This window comes from Hibiscus syriacus, unplaced genomic scaffold, assembly GCF_006381635.1.
Source record: "Hibiscus syriacus cultivar Baekdansim isolate YM2019G1 unplaced genomic scaffold, ASM638163v2 tig00110387_pilon, whole genome shotgun sequence".
Taxonomy (NCBI): domain Eukaryota; kingdom Viridiplantae; phylum Streptophyta; class Magnoliopsida; order Malvales; family Malvaceae; genus Hibiscus; species Hibiscus syriacus.
Genome location: NW_024062717.1, coordinates 2,379,537 through 2,394,417, shown reverse-complemented (window position 1 = coordinate 2,394,417; position 14,881 = coordinate 2,379,537). Strand labels below are relative to the sequence as shown.

Genomic DNA, 14,881 nt, shown 5'->3' with positions numbered 1-14,881 from the left:
TATTGTTTTTGGTATATCTTCACAGTGTAGTTTTTGATATATCTAACTTGGTATGTTTATTGTTTTTGTAGAAAATTTTTTCGGCTTCATTGACATTAAGGAAAAAAGTTAGCCTAGCCACTACAATTGCTTCAAAGCTTTCACCTGCACAAAGAAAATTGTTTGAGGAAACCTGTTTCGGGCCATGACTGAGAGTACAACATCCGGGTAGAGATGCTAATTTGACCCATTTGTGGCTTCAGACCATGACTAGCGATCTACCCGACAGTATACAACATGGTGAGGAAGAGATATGGTTTCATTTTCCACTGGCGTATACTTGTTTTGGGCGGAAGGAGTTCTGCTTAATCACTGGTCTACGATTCGGACACGATGATGTAGGCCGGTACACTCGTCATATCACCCGCCCATCATGGTTATCCCGGGTTTTTCCTGATGAGTCAATAGAGAAGCCGAACTTACACGTCGACGACCTGAAGAAATTGTTTAATAAGAAAGATGGTTTTACTCGGATGAATGACGTCGATGTTGTCCGAGTATGCCTTCTAGTACTTTTGTATGCCATCTTTTTAGGCAGAGAGGCCAGACAACCTATTCCTCAGGAGCTAATATTATTGGTAGAGGACCTAAATGCATAGAATCTGATTCCGTGAGGTTCGTATATATGGAAAGCTACCTGGACTAAGTTGTCGTCTGCCTTTGATGACTGCAAAAGTTTGCGTGGCGATGGGTCGAAATACACTTTGTCAGGCTTTGTTTGGGCCTTTAAGGTAAGAATTTCTGTATAATGTTTTCAAAATTATAATTAATTATTTAACAATTACTAATGTTTGTTATTATATTGTTTGTAGATTTGGATATTCGAGGCTTTCCCCAGCATGCAGACATATGCCTTAAAAACTTTAAATGATATTCCTAGGGCTATTTCCTGGAAGAGGAAACGTCTGTTGGATTGGGAAGACTTAATACCATATGCGACAATAAATAATGTAAGTTAACACAAATACTATCATATATAAACAAGTTATTAATAGTAGACGTTTAACTTTGTTTGAGTTTTTATATTTTAGGAGGCCAACACTCCATTACAGAGACTGACACCCAAGGAGGCTGAGCTTGTCACTGATTAGTGGCAAGCTAGTCATCGTTTTTTTGATGGCACGAATGATGAGCAGCCTCCACTTCGAGAGCCATCACCTCACCCAGAGCCATCACTTGATCGACCCGACTATACACCTCTACAACGAGAGCCATCACCTATCCCGTCACATCATCGAGCCTCTTCTCCACCATCACCTCATGATAGGCGACCGGCAAAGATGCCACGACTTCTATCTCCCTGTTCCCCACCTCCACCTCCACAGGATGAGTCAAGGGAGTTACGTGATGAGGTCAATGCCTTGCGTGAGGAGATCGGTACTCTACGCGATAACGATGGTGCATGGCGTGTGGAGGTGTCTACTTTACGTGGTGAGGTTGCCGCTCTACGTGAGATGGTAGTATCGTTACAGAATGAGGTTCATACTCTACGCAACGAGGTAAGTTTAAGATTTTCCATATTTAACTTGATGATAAATTTACTCGTAATTTCACTTAGATTAACCATTTCACTTAGATTGCTTAGTAAATTTATTCGGTTGCTGCCAATACTGCTAAACTGTTTATTCTTTAACACTGTGAAGTTAGTATTTGTCTTTTTTTTGTCTTTTGGTTGAAGTAAATTTATTCGGTTGCTGCCAATTCTGCTAAACTGTGTATTCTTTAACACTGTGAAGTTAGTATTTGTCTTTGTTTTGTCTTTTGGTTGAAAGTAAATTTGTTCGGTTACTGCCAATTCTGCTAAACTGTGTATTCTTTAACACTGTGAAGTTAGTATTTGCATTACTTCAACCAATAGACAAAGACAAATACTAACTTGACAGTGTTGCAAGTTTGAAACATATTTGTCTTTGTTATCTGATGCATTTTGTGAACTATGATAGAATAATGACTTGGGTGAATACAATACAAGTTTGAAACATATTTGTCTTTGTTTTCACTGTTTAAATATCATGTATGTTTATTTACTGATTTTTGTATTTAATTATTTAGCGGCCCGATAAGGTGGATGCTTTACGTCGGGTTTTTCTTGCACGACGGAGTTCACGCATCAGACGGCGTGCACGTGCTATTAAGTCTCCGTACACCCCAATAGTGTGAAGACACCGCAAGAAGAAGCCCGACTCGCCTGTCATCCCTCAAGAGTCCACTCCTATCGTTGAAGAGGCCCCTATCATTCCTCGAGAGTCCCCTCCCACCGTTCAAGAGGCCACTGTCATCGTTGAAGAGGTCCCTCCCACCATTCAAGAGCCCGATTCACATGGCGTCATATGTAAGATTCTTGAGAAACCCTCTGACGTGCCGGACATGATGGATGAGAGTTGGCTCTCGTATGAGTTACCGGCCAGTACCATTCCGGTATCTGAAGTGGAGAGGATAAAACTACCGAACACAATTCTGGATAACACCCTTTGTGCTAAGACCGCAGTTGATTTTTATCTACATGAGCGGAGCCAGGGGTGTTTCACTGACATATGCAAGCTCAATGATGATATCTATTTGTTGCTTGATCGGTCTTGGTGGGGCGTATTATTAGGGGTCGAAGACAATGGATATTTCGATGGAGAGGTAAGTCTTATATTTTTCTTATATTTCAATTTGATTATTTTTTTTTAAATTTATGTAAGTCACTAATATATGTCTTTTTTTGTAAAACAGCATATCGATGCGTGGGTGTCACGTCTTCTAATAATTAGGAAACTTAAGAAAAATAAAAGAAATACACGATATATAATTATGCCGACGTCTTTTAACGCCGTTCACTTGAAGAATCAACGAGATGAATCATTTGCGTTGGGCAATGGACAAGCTAAACATTGGCTTCTCGTCGAGCTTCAGCTCCCATCCCTTAAGGCAATAGTATATGACAGCATGATAAATTACATATCATTGGCTGATTTAAGAGATATTATTAAGGGATGGAGCTCTCATTTGGCTAAATTCTTGGATGCGATAAATTATTGGACTCGTTCTGGAAACAAGAAGCCAAAGAAGCTCAATATTACAGTTAGCAGAGACGAGACCGCACCACAACAAACGGAAGGAGCCAGAGGGGATTGTGGCCCTCTCGTATGCTTGGCGTTGGAGCGTTTGATCACAGGAAGTATAAAGTATCTACCTCCCACCGATAGAGATAGAGCTGCAATAGGCTTGTGGTTTCGGTATTATATGGCTAGATCGATATATACGAGACGCTGCCTACCTGCATCCGCGTTATAAAAATGTCCATAAACAATTGGTAAGTTTATAGGCTTTTGGTTTGAAAATGTTTGGTTAAGTACCTAGAATTCAATAATTTGCTGTTTGTAGGTTTTAGATGTGTAGAAAGTGTTGTTTGAGCAAATGTTTGGTTTCTGCAGGTTAATCTTAGAAGTGAGCTGTGTGAAAATGATATATGGCTGCAAAAGTTGATTCAATAGTAGATGAGGAAATAAGAATTATTTCTTATTTTTTGATTGTTAATTGATTTGTAAAAGATGATTTGTAAAAGTTGATTTGTTTAATTGATGTGAACATAATTCTTATTTGTGCTTGTTTAATTGATTGAAATGTAATGGTTGATTTTGTTGATTTTAATCTGCATTATGTTGAAGGCAAAAATGACTATCACAATGCGAAATGAAAATCGCAACGAGAGAATCGCAATGCGAAATGAAAATCGCAACGACAAAATCGCAACGCGAAACTAAAATCGCAACGCGAAACTAAATTCGCGTTGCGATTTTCATTTCTCTTTGCGATTCCCTCGTTGCGATTTTCATTTCGCATTGCGATTCTCTCGTTGCGATTTTTATTTTGCATTGCGATAGTCATTTTCGCGTTGCGATATTCATATTCGCGTTGCGATTTTCACGTTGCGATTTTCATTTCGCATTGCGATTCTCTCGTTGCGATAGTAATTTCCGCGTTGCGATAGACATTAAGATGATTGCGAACGTCATTTCCGTGTTGCGATAGTCAAATGAATGCCTAATAAGTGATAGCAACTGAACATATCATAGCAATTTTCAAACTCAAGTTACTAATACATGCCTAACTGAAAATGTTAAAAGTTCACATATAAAATCCACATAATACAACGTTTGCATTTAAAAATCACCTAAGTTAACAGTCCCAAAAGGTGAAACCGGTTGTGATTAGGATTTTAAAGATGATTGCGATTTTTATTGCCTTTTGCTTGACACCATATGAGCTTTGGATTTTGATGAGGATCCATATTTTGGTAGAGGAAAAGATGATTGTGATGGCACTGGTGATCCACATGTCAACCTTGTATGACCACTTTCCTTGCACCGACTACATGTCGATCTCTTCTTCTCTTCACCCTTAGACGGTATACGATCGTGACTTTTTGGTCGGTCAGGTAGCCTTCTGTCCATGGCTGGTGGCAAAACTGTTTGTAAGTCATCTGGTATGTCCCACTCAGAATGATGTGGAATAGGGTAGACAATCTCGCCATAAGTATGTCGATATACTTATGTAGTGTAGCAATCCATAGCGTATGCGCTTGAATCATCTTGGTTTAGATGAAGAGAAACTTTTATAACATGGCCACACGGATAACCAGATGTTTGCCATTTCATACAACTACACGTCTTTGCATTTAGATCGACAAGCCCATTTAAGTTATTATCCAGTACTTCAAACAAAGTGTTTGAACATGGTTCAACTCTCCATGACGTTGACTTCACAACACGTTTCGTTATCTTTTTTCTGTCCATGGTGTAACACGATGTTCCAATGTTCCTGTAAATTTAAATAAATAATACTTAGTAAAATATATGATAAGTTACGAATTTAAAGAAATAATACATGCATTGTTTCTTTTCTTGTAGTACCACTGTTGAATAGAGGCTCGAAAAAACTCCATTAACATAGTAATGGGTAATTTCCGGGAATGACGACTTAGAGCGTTGATTGATTCTGCACTATTAGACGTCATGAAACCATATCTTGCTCCAAGTTGATGTACTCTTGACCATCTTTCAAACCTGACATCTTCTAGTATTTGAGCACACTGAGGCAAAACACGTTTTAAACAGTTTATATGCTTATTAAAATCCACTTCCCGATAAGCTTTTACAGCCTTCCAGTATGTCCATTTGTGATTTTTTATACCAGCATGCCTTGATTTTAGATTTCTATACAAATGAACACCACAAAGTCCATGAAAAGCATCTGGGAAACACCTTCTAACAGCGTTGTCAATTAAGTTTGTCCTATCGGATATGATTGTCAGATTGCTAATAGGACCTATGCAATCCCTAAGATGCCCCATAAGCCATGTACATGAATCAGAGGTTTCAAATTTGCCAACCCCGTAAGCTATTGACAGTATCCCATTGTTAGCATCCATGGCTACTGCTAATAAGTTTACTCCAAGGTATCGACCTTTTAAATGTGCTCTGTCAACTATAATAACTGAGCGCATGCAATTAATAAACGAACGAATCTACAAAATCATATACACAAGAAATATAATCATTTAAATGTGAAATGCATGTAACTAACAAAAATGAGTCAACAAAATTATATTGATTTACTAACCGCAGCACCAATGGCGATAAACAACGACTCAAAGCGTCCATCTCTATCTGTTTTGATATGAGTTACCGACCCAGGATTTTTCAGCTTTAAATTGTGACAATAAGCCGGCAGTTGGGCAAACGATGCTTCTGGCGACCCCCTCAACAATTCCAAGGCATAACATTTGGCTCTCCAAGCTTGAGAATATGAGATACTAATCTTGAACCGAGCATTCATGTCAGTCATAATTTCATGTCCCCGATATACCCTACCATTCAAAAACATTAACTTAGCCAGAAAACCACGCAACACCTTTTTGTTTGCCTGTCTATGGTGAGGAAAAACTTGGGTTCTTGAACATGTATGTTTATCAATAAAAGTCCTAACTTGAAACATTTCGCAATCTTTTATCCTCTTTGCAATCATACGCCACATACAGTTTTTGTCAATCATACACCTTGTTTCGAAACGATCTTTGCTTGATTTGTTAACTTTTAGTTGATAGCCATCTTCCACACATTTCGTATACAAAGCTATCTTCAAGTCTTCCTTTGTATCAAAACAATCATCTTTCTTGATACGAATAATTTTTGTATAACAATCAACTGCTATCTTTATCAACTCTTCTTCTGGTATCTGAAGTAATTCTGGCATATTCCAGTTATACCCCCGTGGCATTTTCTTCGGGGACTTTTCTTTGGGGATTTCTTCTTCTTCTTTTTCTTCTTCAGTGTTATATGAATTACAGAATGGATGTTCAATATGTTCATTTACAGTCGTAACTTCCTCCTCATTATCATCAACAACATCTTCCTCGGCAACGGCTGTTTCATCATCAAAATTCGGGTATTGACCAATATCAAAATCATTACATGCAGGGTCTGTTTCTTCTTCTGAAAAATCATCAAAATCCGAGTATTGACCAAGATCAAAGTCCGGGTATTGACCAAGATCAAATTTCGAATACTGACTAGTACTCACAATTTTTTCTGTTGGCTCATCATCGTCTAACTGGTCAATACGAAAACCGGAATTTGGTGCTGAAAGTTGATTGGGATTTGGATTAGGGAAAGGTTGTGGGTTTTGAGATTGTGTTTGGTATTAGAAATGTGGTGAAACAATATTTGCTTGGTGATGAAATTGTGGTGGAACCATTAAATTTTGAGCACCATAAACTGGGGTTGAAAAACTTAGTTGATTAGTACCCGCTACTGACCCAACGTCACTACTTCTAGGTTTAACAACATACAATGTAACATCATCACTTGAAACACTAATGTAAGCAATGAATCGTTCAACATCTTCATTGTTGGTTAACAAATAAACTCATTTCTCTGATAAGATAGCCTAAATCCACTTAGGGGCTCTAAATTCAATTTATTTGCAACACGTAACATTAGAGTTTCATAAGTTAACTTTTTTAATGACAGTTTTAGTTGAAGATTCATGGGTAAAGGCATATATTGTAAAACACCATGAACATTCTCCCATGACCCTCCAAAACACAAATCTATCCAAACATGATCAACATTAGATGATTTCATTATTGTAAATTAATTTACTAAACAAACGAGCTGCGAAACTAAAACATGTTGCCGGATGGGGAAGGATGTCGTTGGATATAGGAACGGATGTCGCCGGAGAGAGTGATAGATAGAGATGGAATGAGTTGTGATTTAGGGATTTAGGTTATGAGTTGCTGCTGCTGCGTAGTTATATACCCAAAACATTTGTGTTGCGAAATTAAAACCTGTTGCGAATTCAGAAATCGAGTTGCAAATTTGAAATTCAGTATTGCGATAGTCAGAAGCTCGTGAGCAGCTCGAAAAGGCTCGAAATGAAAAAAAATTATTAAACTTAACTCGATTGAAGCCTCAAACTCAAACTCGAACATGAACCTTAAATACAAGAAATCTTACTGTATTTTTTTATAAAAAAATCAATACATAAATTTTAATATTATTAATAATTTATTTCTAAAAAAATAAAATCTTAATATATTATATTTTCGAGCTGCTCACGAGTTTTTCGAGTCGAATATCGAGTAGCTCGTTTCGGCTCGTTAAGAACTCGAGTCGAGCTCGAGCTCGATTCGAGTCTATTCGATCCGAGTATTTATCGAGCTTTGATCGAGTCAATCTCGAATAGCTCGCGATCTGTCTCATCTCATTTACAGCCCTAGTTTACAACAAGTTATGCATTTCAACCAGAAGTAAATAGTAGCAGATATTAGTGAAATCCTTCATTAAGGAGAATAAACAACATTGATTAAAACATCACCCTAGTTTCTAACATATTTCTTCTCTACAAATCTAAAAAAAAAATTGTATATATCCTTCTTTTTATCCGGAACAAGTACATGCAGATTTTATTTTATTTTTTCAAACCACATCTCGTAATACCCAAAGCCTTAAAATAAAGAAAAGCGAAAGAGAGAGAGACCTACAAATTTGCAAAACCTTAAAATGAACGAAAGAGAAAGAGAGAAAACTGACAATAAAACAGATGAAGCCGACGTGAATCGAACACGCAACCTTCTGATCTGGAGTCGGACGCGCTACCATTGCGCCACGGATCCGCTTGCGATTCAATGCAGTGTAAATATTTTGTTCTACCTAAACAATCACCTTAATGTCCAGCATGTAGTACAACTATTTTGTGTTTTTGGCGTATTATTAATTGATTATTGATGATCTTTTGTTTTTACCGAGAAAAAAAGTTGTTGATAGCTTTTTACAAAATGTTTGTATTTATATAATTCATTTTATATGAACTAAAAGGTTAAAAAATTATTATTATTTTTTGAAATTGTGAATTCTATATTTTGGAATCAATATCATACGCATCATATGATTAAATTCTTACCACAAACAATATTATAAATCATTCAACTTTAATTTATACTATATACAACATATATCAAATTCAATAATGTAAAATATCACCAATTTCATCAAGATTTCAATCACATACGTATTCATCTTTCATATTTAAAACTTATGTGTCTTACCATTATTGCATACCATTTACTTAAGCTTATGAACATACTAATACTCTAAGTCATGCTACCATATGCATCATTTGTATCATATCATTCAATATCATATTTAGAAAGTAACATAACAAACACATTTAACAAAAATTACTCATAAGTTTACACAGCCCCTATTCTAGGAGTTTTTTTAGCAAAAATAATCTTTATACTGATAAAGTCAATGATGACTTGCAACCGTTAAATACAATCTCGAACTCAACTACGAACAACAATAACAATAGTAAGTTCATGATATATATATATAATGTTAAATATTAGTTCGATGGAACTCTTTCGAAGAATAGGTACACACATATTCTATGTTACTATCAATAGTATAAAAGCATAACAATAGTGGTTAATCCATGCGCCACTGCCTGAACATAAATTTGACCAATCATCATCCCACGAACAGAGCTCTATTGAGGCCTAAAGGAGCTCCGATTCCTGTAAAAAAAAATTATATATTTGATAAATTTTAGTCTAATAATAATGTTTTGATTCATGTAAAAATAAGTATTCAAATTAAAAAAAAATACAATAATTTATTAAATATTTAATTAAGGGATGAACTAAATAAAGATAATCTCATATTCTCATTTTTTTTGGGTTTGATAACAATTTATATCATTGTAAGTTTAAATATTAGACAAATTAGGCATTGTATTCTGAATTTTGAGTTTAAATACCTTATAAGCCATTATATATTTTTTTCTTAAAATGTCCAATATTTCAGTCCAACCAATATTTAATCTTAGCTTTGTTCCTGCATCATCCATTCGTAGCTAACAAGGCTAAAGTCTTACAATACTCGTACATACGTTGTAGACTCTATGACATATTAATTGTATCTTGAACTTGACATGATAAGCATGCACAACAATAGTCACAATAATAGTACTTACCAATAAACATGTTTGAGCTTATGGCTTTAAGATCTTGATATAGCCACATACGCTCAGTTTTACCTGGATTACATCCTGGACATCAATAGATATATAAATGATCACAACACATAACATCGTACTCAATAAATTATAAAATTTGTTAATACTTTCAATAATAATGTATATAGAGTCTTACATGATAATCAATTATGAACGCAACAAATATAACACATGTGACGACACTTATCTTAACCAAAATTGTTCTATTTTGACTCAAATTAAGTACTACCATGAACCTTTATCTTCCCCTTTTTATGGGAGAGAAGAAGTATACACCATAAATAAAAAATTTTGTAATTTGAAATCAATTTTAACATAACTCTCGATTTTACCATAAAACTTAATTTATATTTAATTTAGGGCTTCAATTTAACTTACCCAAAACTTGAAATTGAGATTATCAATAGAATGCTTATGTTATAAGGATTCTAAATATGTATTTAATTTTTAATATGGGTGAGAGGAAGAGCTTTAATTCCTAGAGACAAAAAATAATATTAAGAAAATTTTAAGATTTGGAGATGGTGAATAGAGGAAGAAGACGATGTCAACCTTAGCCATTAATATTGTCCATTATTTTCATTTGAGCACTTAAATTTTCCCTTTTTTAAAGTTATCAAATTCTTCATTTATCACATTTTAATCCTTAAACTTTTACCCACAATCAACTATTCTTTGATCCATACTACAAAATGAATTTAAACAAAATCTCATAAAAGAATATCAAAATAACTTACAGAAAATGAATTTTCCAATCATCATTACATAACAAGTTCAATATTCGTTTACTTGTCAAGGGAAAAATCACTCATTTCATTACACATTGGCTCAAATCTAATAAATATTGGTATTTGAGCAACTAACTTTATTATTGTTCTTTTCTTGTCCTTTTAATAAAAAAAAATTCTACTTCTTTGCATTAGTAAGAGAATTTGAGTAATGAAAAAAGAAAAAAAAATGCAAATATCACATTAACTAGATATTAATCTTTTGAAGTATTTAAATATAACTTTTTAAATTTATACTAAGATAATATTTAAATACGTGTGTCGTCGTATACATAATCCACACTCGTATATGTGTTCGTGTTAATATGTATTTTTTATACGTAATGCGTGTACTTTTTTGGAGGACTCATCGCTTTTATTTCCATTGCTTGTCAATTGTCATTGCTTCTGCCATTGACTACGGTGCTTATGATTATGGTATGAAACCAGTTAACCGACTACAGTTAGAAAAGGAAGAAAAGCCTGACTATGGCACTAAAAATAACTTCTACCAACAGCAACCAAAAGAAAAGAAAAATCTAAAGTTAGAAAATGAAGAGAAGCCCCATGACACTAACTCAAACTTCAACAATCCACAACCAGAATAGCGGTAGGATGCATTAAGGGTTGTTGTCGCACTCTTTAAAAAATTGAATTCTCTTATATTTTATGTTTTTTCTTTGTATTTTCTATCAATTACTAATTTTACGCCCTTTTAAATTTTATAACTTCACACTCCCTAAAATTTTTAACAAAACTTCTTAAGTCTGCACTCTTGACATGAACTCTTATGTCTGTCTGTCTGTCTAATTACAAAAAAAAACTTGAAGTTCTCATTTGCGTTAGATTTTAGTATTATGTTCGTCTTCCAACTTTCAAGTCATTTTTATTATTAAAAAGACAAACTTTGAATGAATTGTTTTCATGGCTCATGCATCGCTGTCTCTAATGCCTACGCTGTGGGTTTAGATAGTTTTTTGTGTCCCCCCTCTTTAGAAGCTTCAACACACATATACGCCCACTTTCGAAGCTCAAATAATGGATAAATCTGCCCAAGTTTTTTTTATCTTTTGAAATCTTTGATAGCCAGTGCATATGAAGCATTCTCAGAAAGATTATATCCAATGTTAATGAACTAAACTGTATGTCCTCAAGTAGCAATGTCCATAAAAATGCTGTTTCTATTTACATATCAAATCTGCAAATCAAACACTTATCAGGTTAGATACAAAGTCAATCACATAAAATCTTAAAAATAAAATGCTTTTCTGGAAAAAAAAACACCAATGATATTTAAAAAAAATATGAATACATATCTACATGTTATATAAATTTGAGCTTAAAATCTTTAAAAATTTCGATCATTTAACTTTCTTAATGCCTTGTTATTAATTTAATTTTTTTAGTACAAGGAGAATGCAACAAAAACAATCAGATTTTGCAGTATTATTCTCCTCGTGCCAAAGGTTTAAACATGAATCTCAATTTCACAAATTCTTAAATGCATTCAGTCCAACTGTGGCATTCATTTCACCATAAATGGCTTACACCAGCAACTACACCTTAAAATTTATATTTTATTCGAACTTGTCATCCCGGCGTAATAAGTTCGAATAAAAAATATTTTTTATTAGAACTCATTATCTCAACGTGATGAATTCTAATAACACTGAAAAAAATATCATAGATCCCAAAATAAATTTTAACTAAATAAATTTTAATTTACCCTAATGGGCTAAATCAACCCACAAAACAAGGTCAATCATTCTTCTGCTGTGTAGCCTTTTTTTTTTTTTTTATCTGTTTGCTTCTTTGAGTTACCACTCTCTCTTCTCTTCAAAGTCTTTTCATTGAGAAAGTCATTATTTTTTATTTTGCTAAAATATTCTTCACTGGACTACATTCTCTTTCTTATTTTATTTATTTTACTTTTAATTTTTTAATTTATTCACTGAACTTTTGAATTATTTATATTTTGATCACTCTGAATTATTTTATTATTATTTTTATATGATGGTCGGCGGTTGATGGTATAGTGGTCGACGGTGGCGTCCAACCATTTTCTATTTTTATTTTATATTTTCAACTATTTTAAATTAAATAATAATAATAAAAAAAATACCATGCCATATAGAAATAATAATAAAATAATTCAGAGTGATCAAAACATGAGTAATTCAAAAGTTTAATGAGTAAATTAAAAAAATTGATAATAGAGTGAATAAAATAAGAGAGAATGTATAGTTTAATGAAGAATTGTATAATTTACTTTTTTTTATTAATATATAAGATATAATTCTTAATTATTTTACATTAAACGTTCTTATATCTGACATTCATAACATTCAAACTTAAGAATTAGAAAATATTATCAATTCTATTATCATTGAGATTAGTGAAATTTAAAAAAAACATATGTTATACGTACGACATGTTTGTAAAGGACGGATCCAAGGCTAGCCGACCACGGCATACATACGTGGCTAGGATTTTTTTTTGGGCGATTTGACCAAACTCATATATTTATCGAATATTTACCTTTTTAGCACCGTTTGATATATATTTCTCGAAGTGACACCCTTTAGGTTGAGCTGGCGAAAGGGGTATCCCCGGGGACGCGTTTTACCCGTGTTTTATCTGAGTTGGATGCCACGTGTAGAATGCGCATCCCCGGGGACGCGCCTTCACGGGATTCTGATGACTCGACTGCCACGTGTGGAAGGTGCGTCCACGCGCCTTCTATTAAATGCAATAAATGCTCCAATCCGTTTTCCCTAACTACCCCTCCTCCTCCCCTATATAAACCCCCTCAACCCTCCCTCATTCTTCACACCAAAATCATATTCTCCTCTCTTATATAACTCAAATTCTCCAACTATTTGAGTTTTAAATTTGTTATTAGTGGTAAGAAATTTATTTTTATGTTAGTATTTTTTTAAATAGTTATTATATTTTATATTAATATATTTATGTAAATATTATTTTTTTATTAAAATAATATTTATATAATTATTATTTATTTAGAATTATTAATTTTTTTGTGCTAATTATATTGTTTTGTCTACAGTTATAATGGAAAACGAAATGTTGTTGCGATTAGATATTGATCATATCTCCAGACATTTTAGCGATATGGTAATATTTTTTATAATTAATGTTAATATTTAAATTTATTTTTATTTTTAAGTTATTATGAATTTATATTAATTTAAAATTTTTATAATGTATATTATTTAGGATACTGATCGTATTTTAGAGACTTTTATTAAAAATCCACGTATACCGACACCGGAACGTATTTTGCCATATTTGGCTTCTGCCGGGTTCGGGTATATTGCAACAATTATTGGCGGTTGTAAACTCGAATCTGTCCTAATTTCTGCACTGATTGAGAGGTGGAGGCCCGAGACACACACTTTTCACCTTCCATGTGGAAAGGCCACAATTACATTAGAGGATGTTTCTATGCATCTGGGGCTTCCCGTCGACGGAAATATGATGTGTGGTATGTCGGATGGTGATTAGCAGTCAATGTGCATTAATTATCTTGGAGCTGCTCCGCCAGAGTTTAATGGAGGTAGAATAGTTTTATCTTGGTTGAAAGCTAATTTTGAGGTTTTAAATGAAAATGCTTCAGAGGATCAAGCAAAGGCATGTGCTCGGGCATATATTCTACGAATAATTGGAGGAATATTGATGCCCGACAAATCTCGCAACCAGGTGCATTGTATGTGGTTGCGGCATCTGATTGATTTTGATGAAGCTGGAAGATATAGTTGGGGCGCTGCAGTTTTGGCATTTCTCTTTAGAGAAATGTGTCGAGCGACGAATTATAAGAAAACTGCTATCGGTGGATGTCTCCTGCTTCTACAATCATGGGCGTGGTTCCGCATGCCTTTCTTATGCCCGATCGTGAATGAACCATATGTATTCCCCTTATTGTTGAGGTAATTTTCGAACTAAATTTTGATTTAAATATTTTCAATTAAATAGGGTGATATTTAGTTTATATTATATTTCATAGGTGGTCGATGAAAAGAAAGAACCATAAAAGTATACCTACTGGGTTAGAGGAAATTCGTTTACTTATTGATACGAAAGCTGGGTCTGAGGTATTTTTTAAATTTGTTTAATTATTAATATTTTAATTTAAAATGCTAGATATAATTAGAATATTTTATTTATTTGAATTGTATATTTATATTTCAGTTTCAGTGGATACGTTATGCGAGCGATGAAGTGAAGGCTTGTATCCCACCCCACCTTAGTGGGTCATTAGAGGTATGGATATCGATTATACCTCTTATATGTTATGCTATTATTGAGTGGCATCCAGTTGATTGCGTGCTCCGTCAGTATGGTTGTATGCAATATATTCCTAGAGCACCTAGGAATTTAGACGACGTGCATAACATAGATAAACGAGGAAAGAAAGATGTTGACTGGGTGGTGAGACACAGAGATTGGATTGCGCTTTGAGAGAACCGATATACACTGTTGGCCCCTCG

The 14,881-nt window shown here is 34.1% G+C and overlaps 1 non-coding gene across 1 annotated transcript; it reads right to left on the bottom strand.

Annotated features, from left to right (window-relative positions):
• Positions 1-8,131: 8,131 nt before the first annotated feature.
• TRNAW-CCA lies at positions 8,132-8,203 on the bottom strand. Its single transcript has one exon. It is a non-coding gene; the product is annotated as a tRNA-Trp (tRNA).
• Between the last annotated feature and the right edge of the window lie 6,678 nt (positions 8,204-14,881).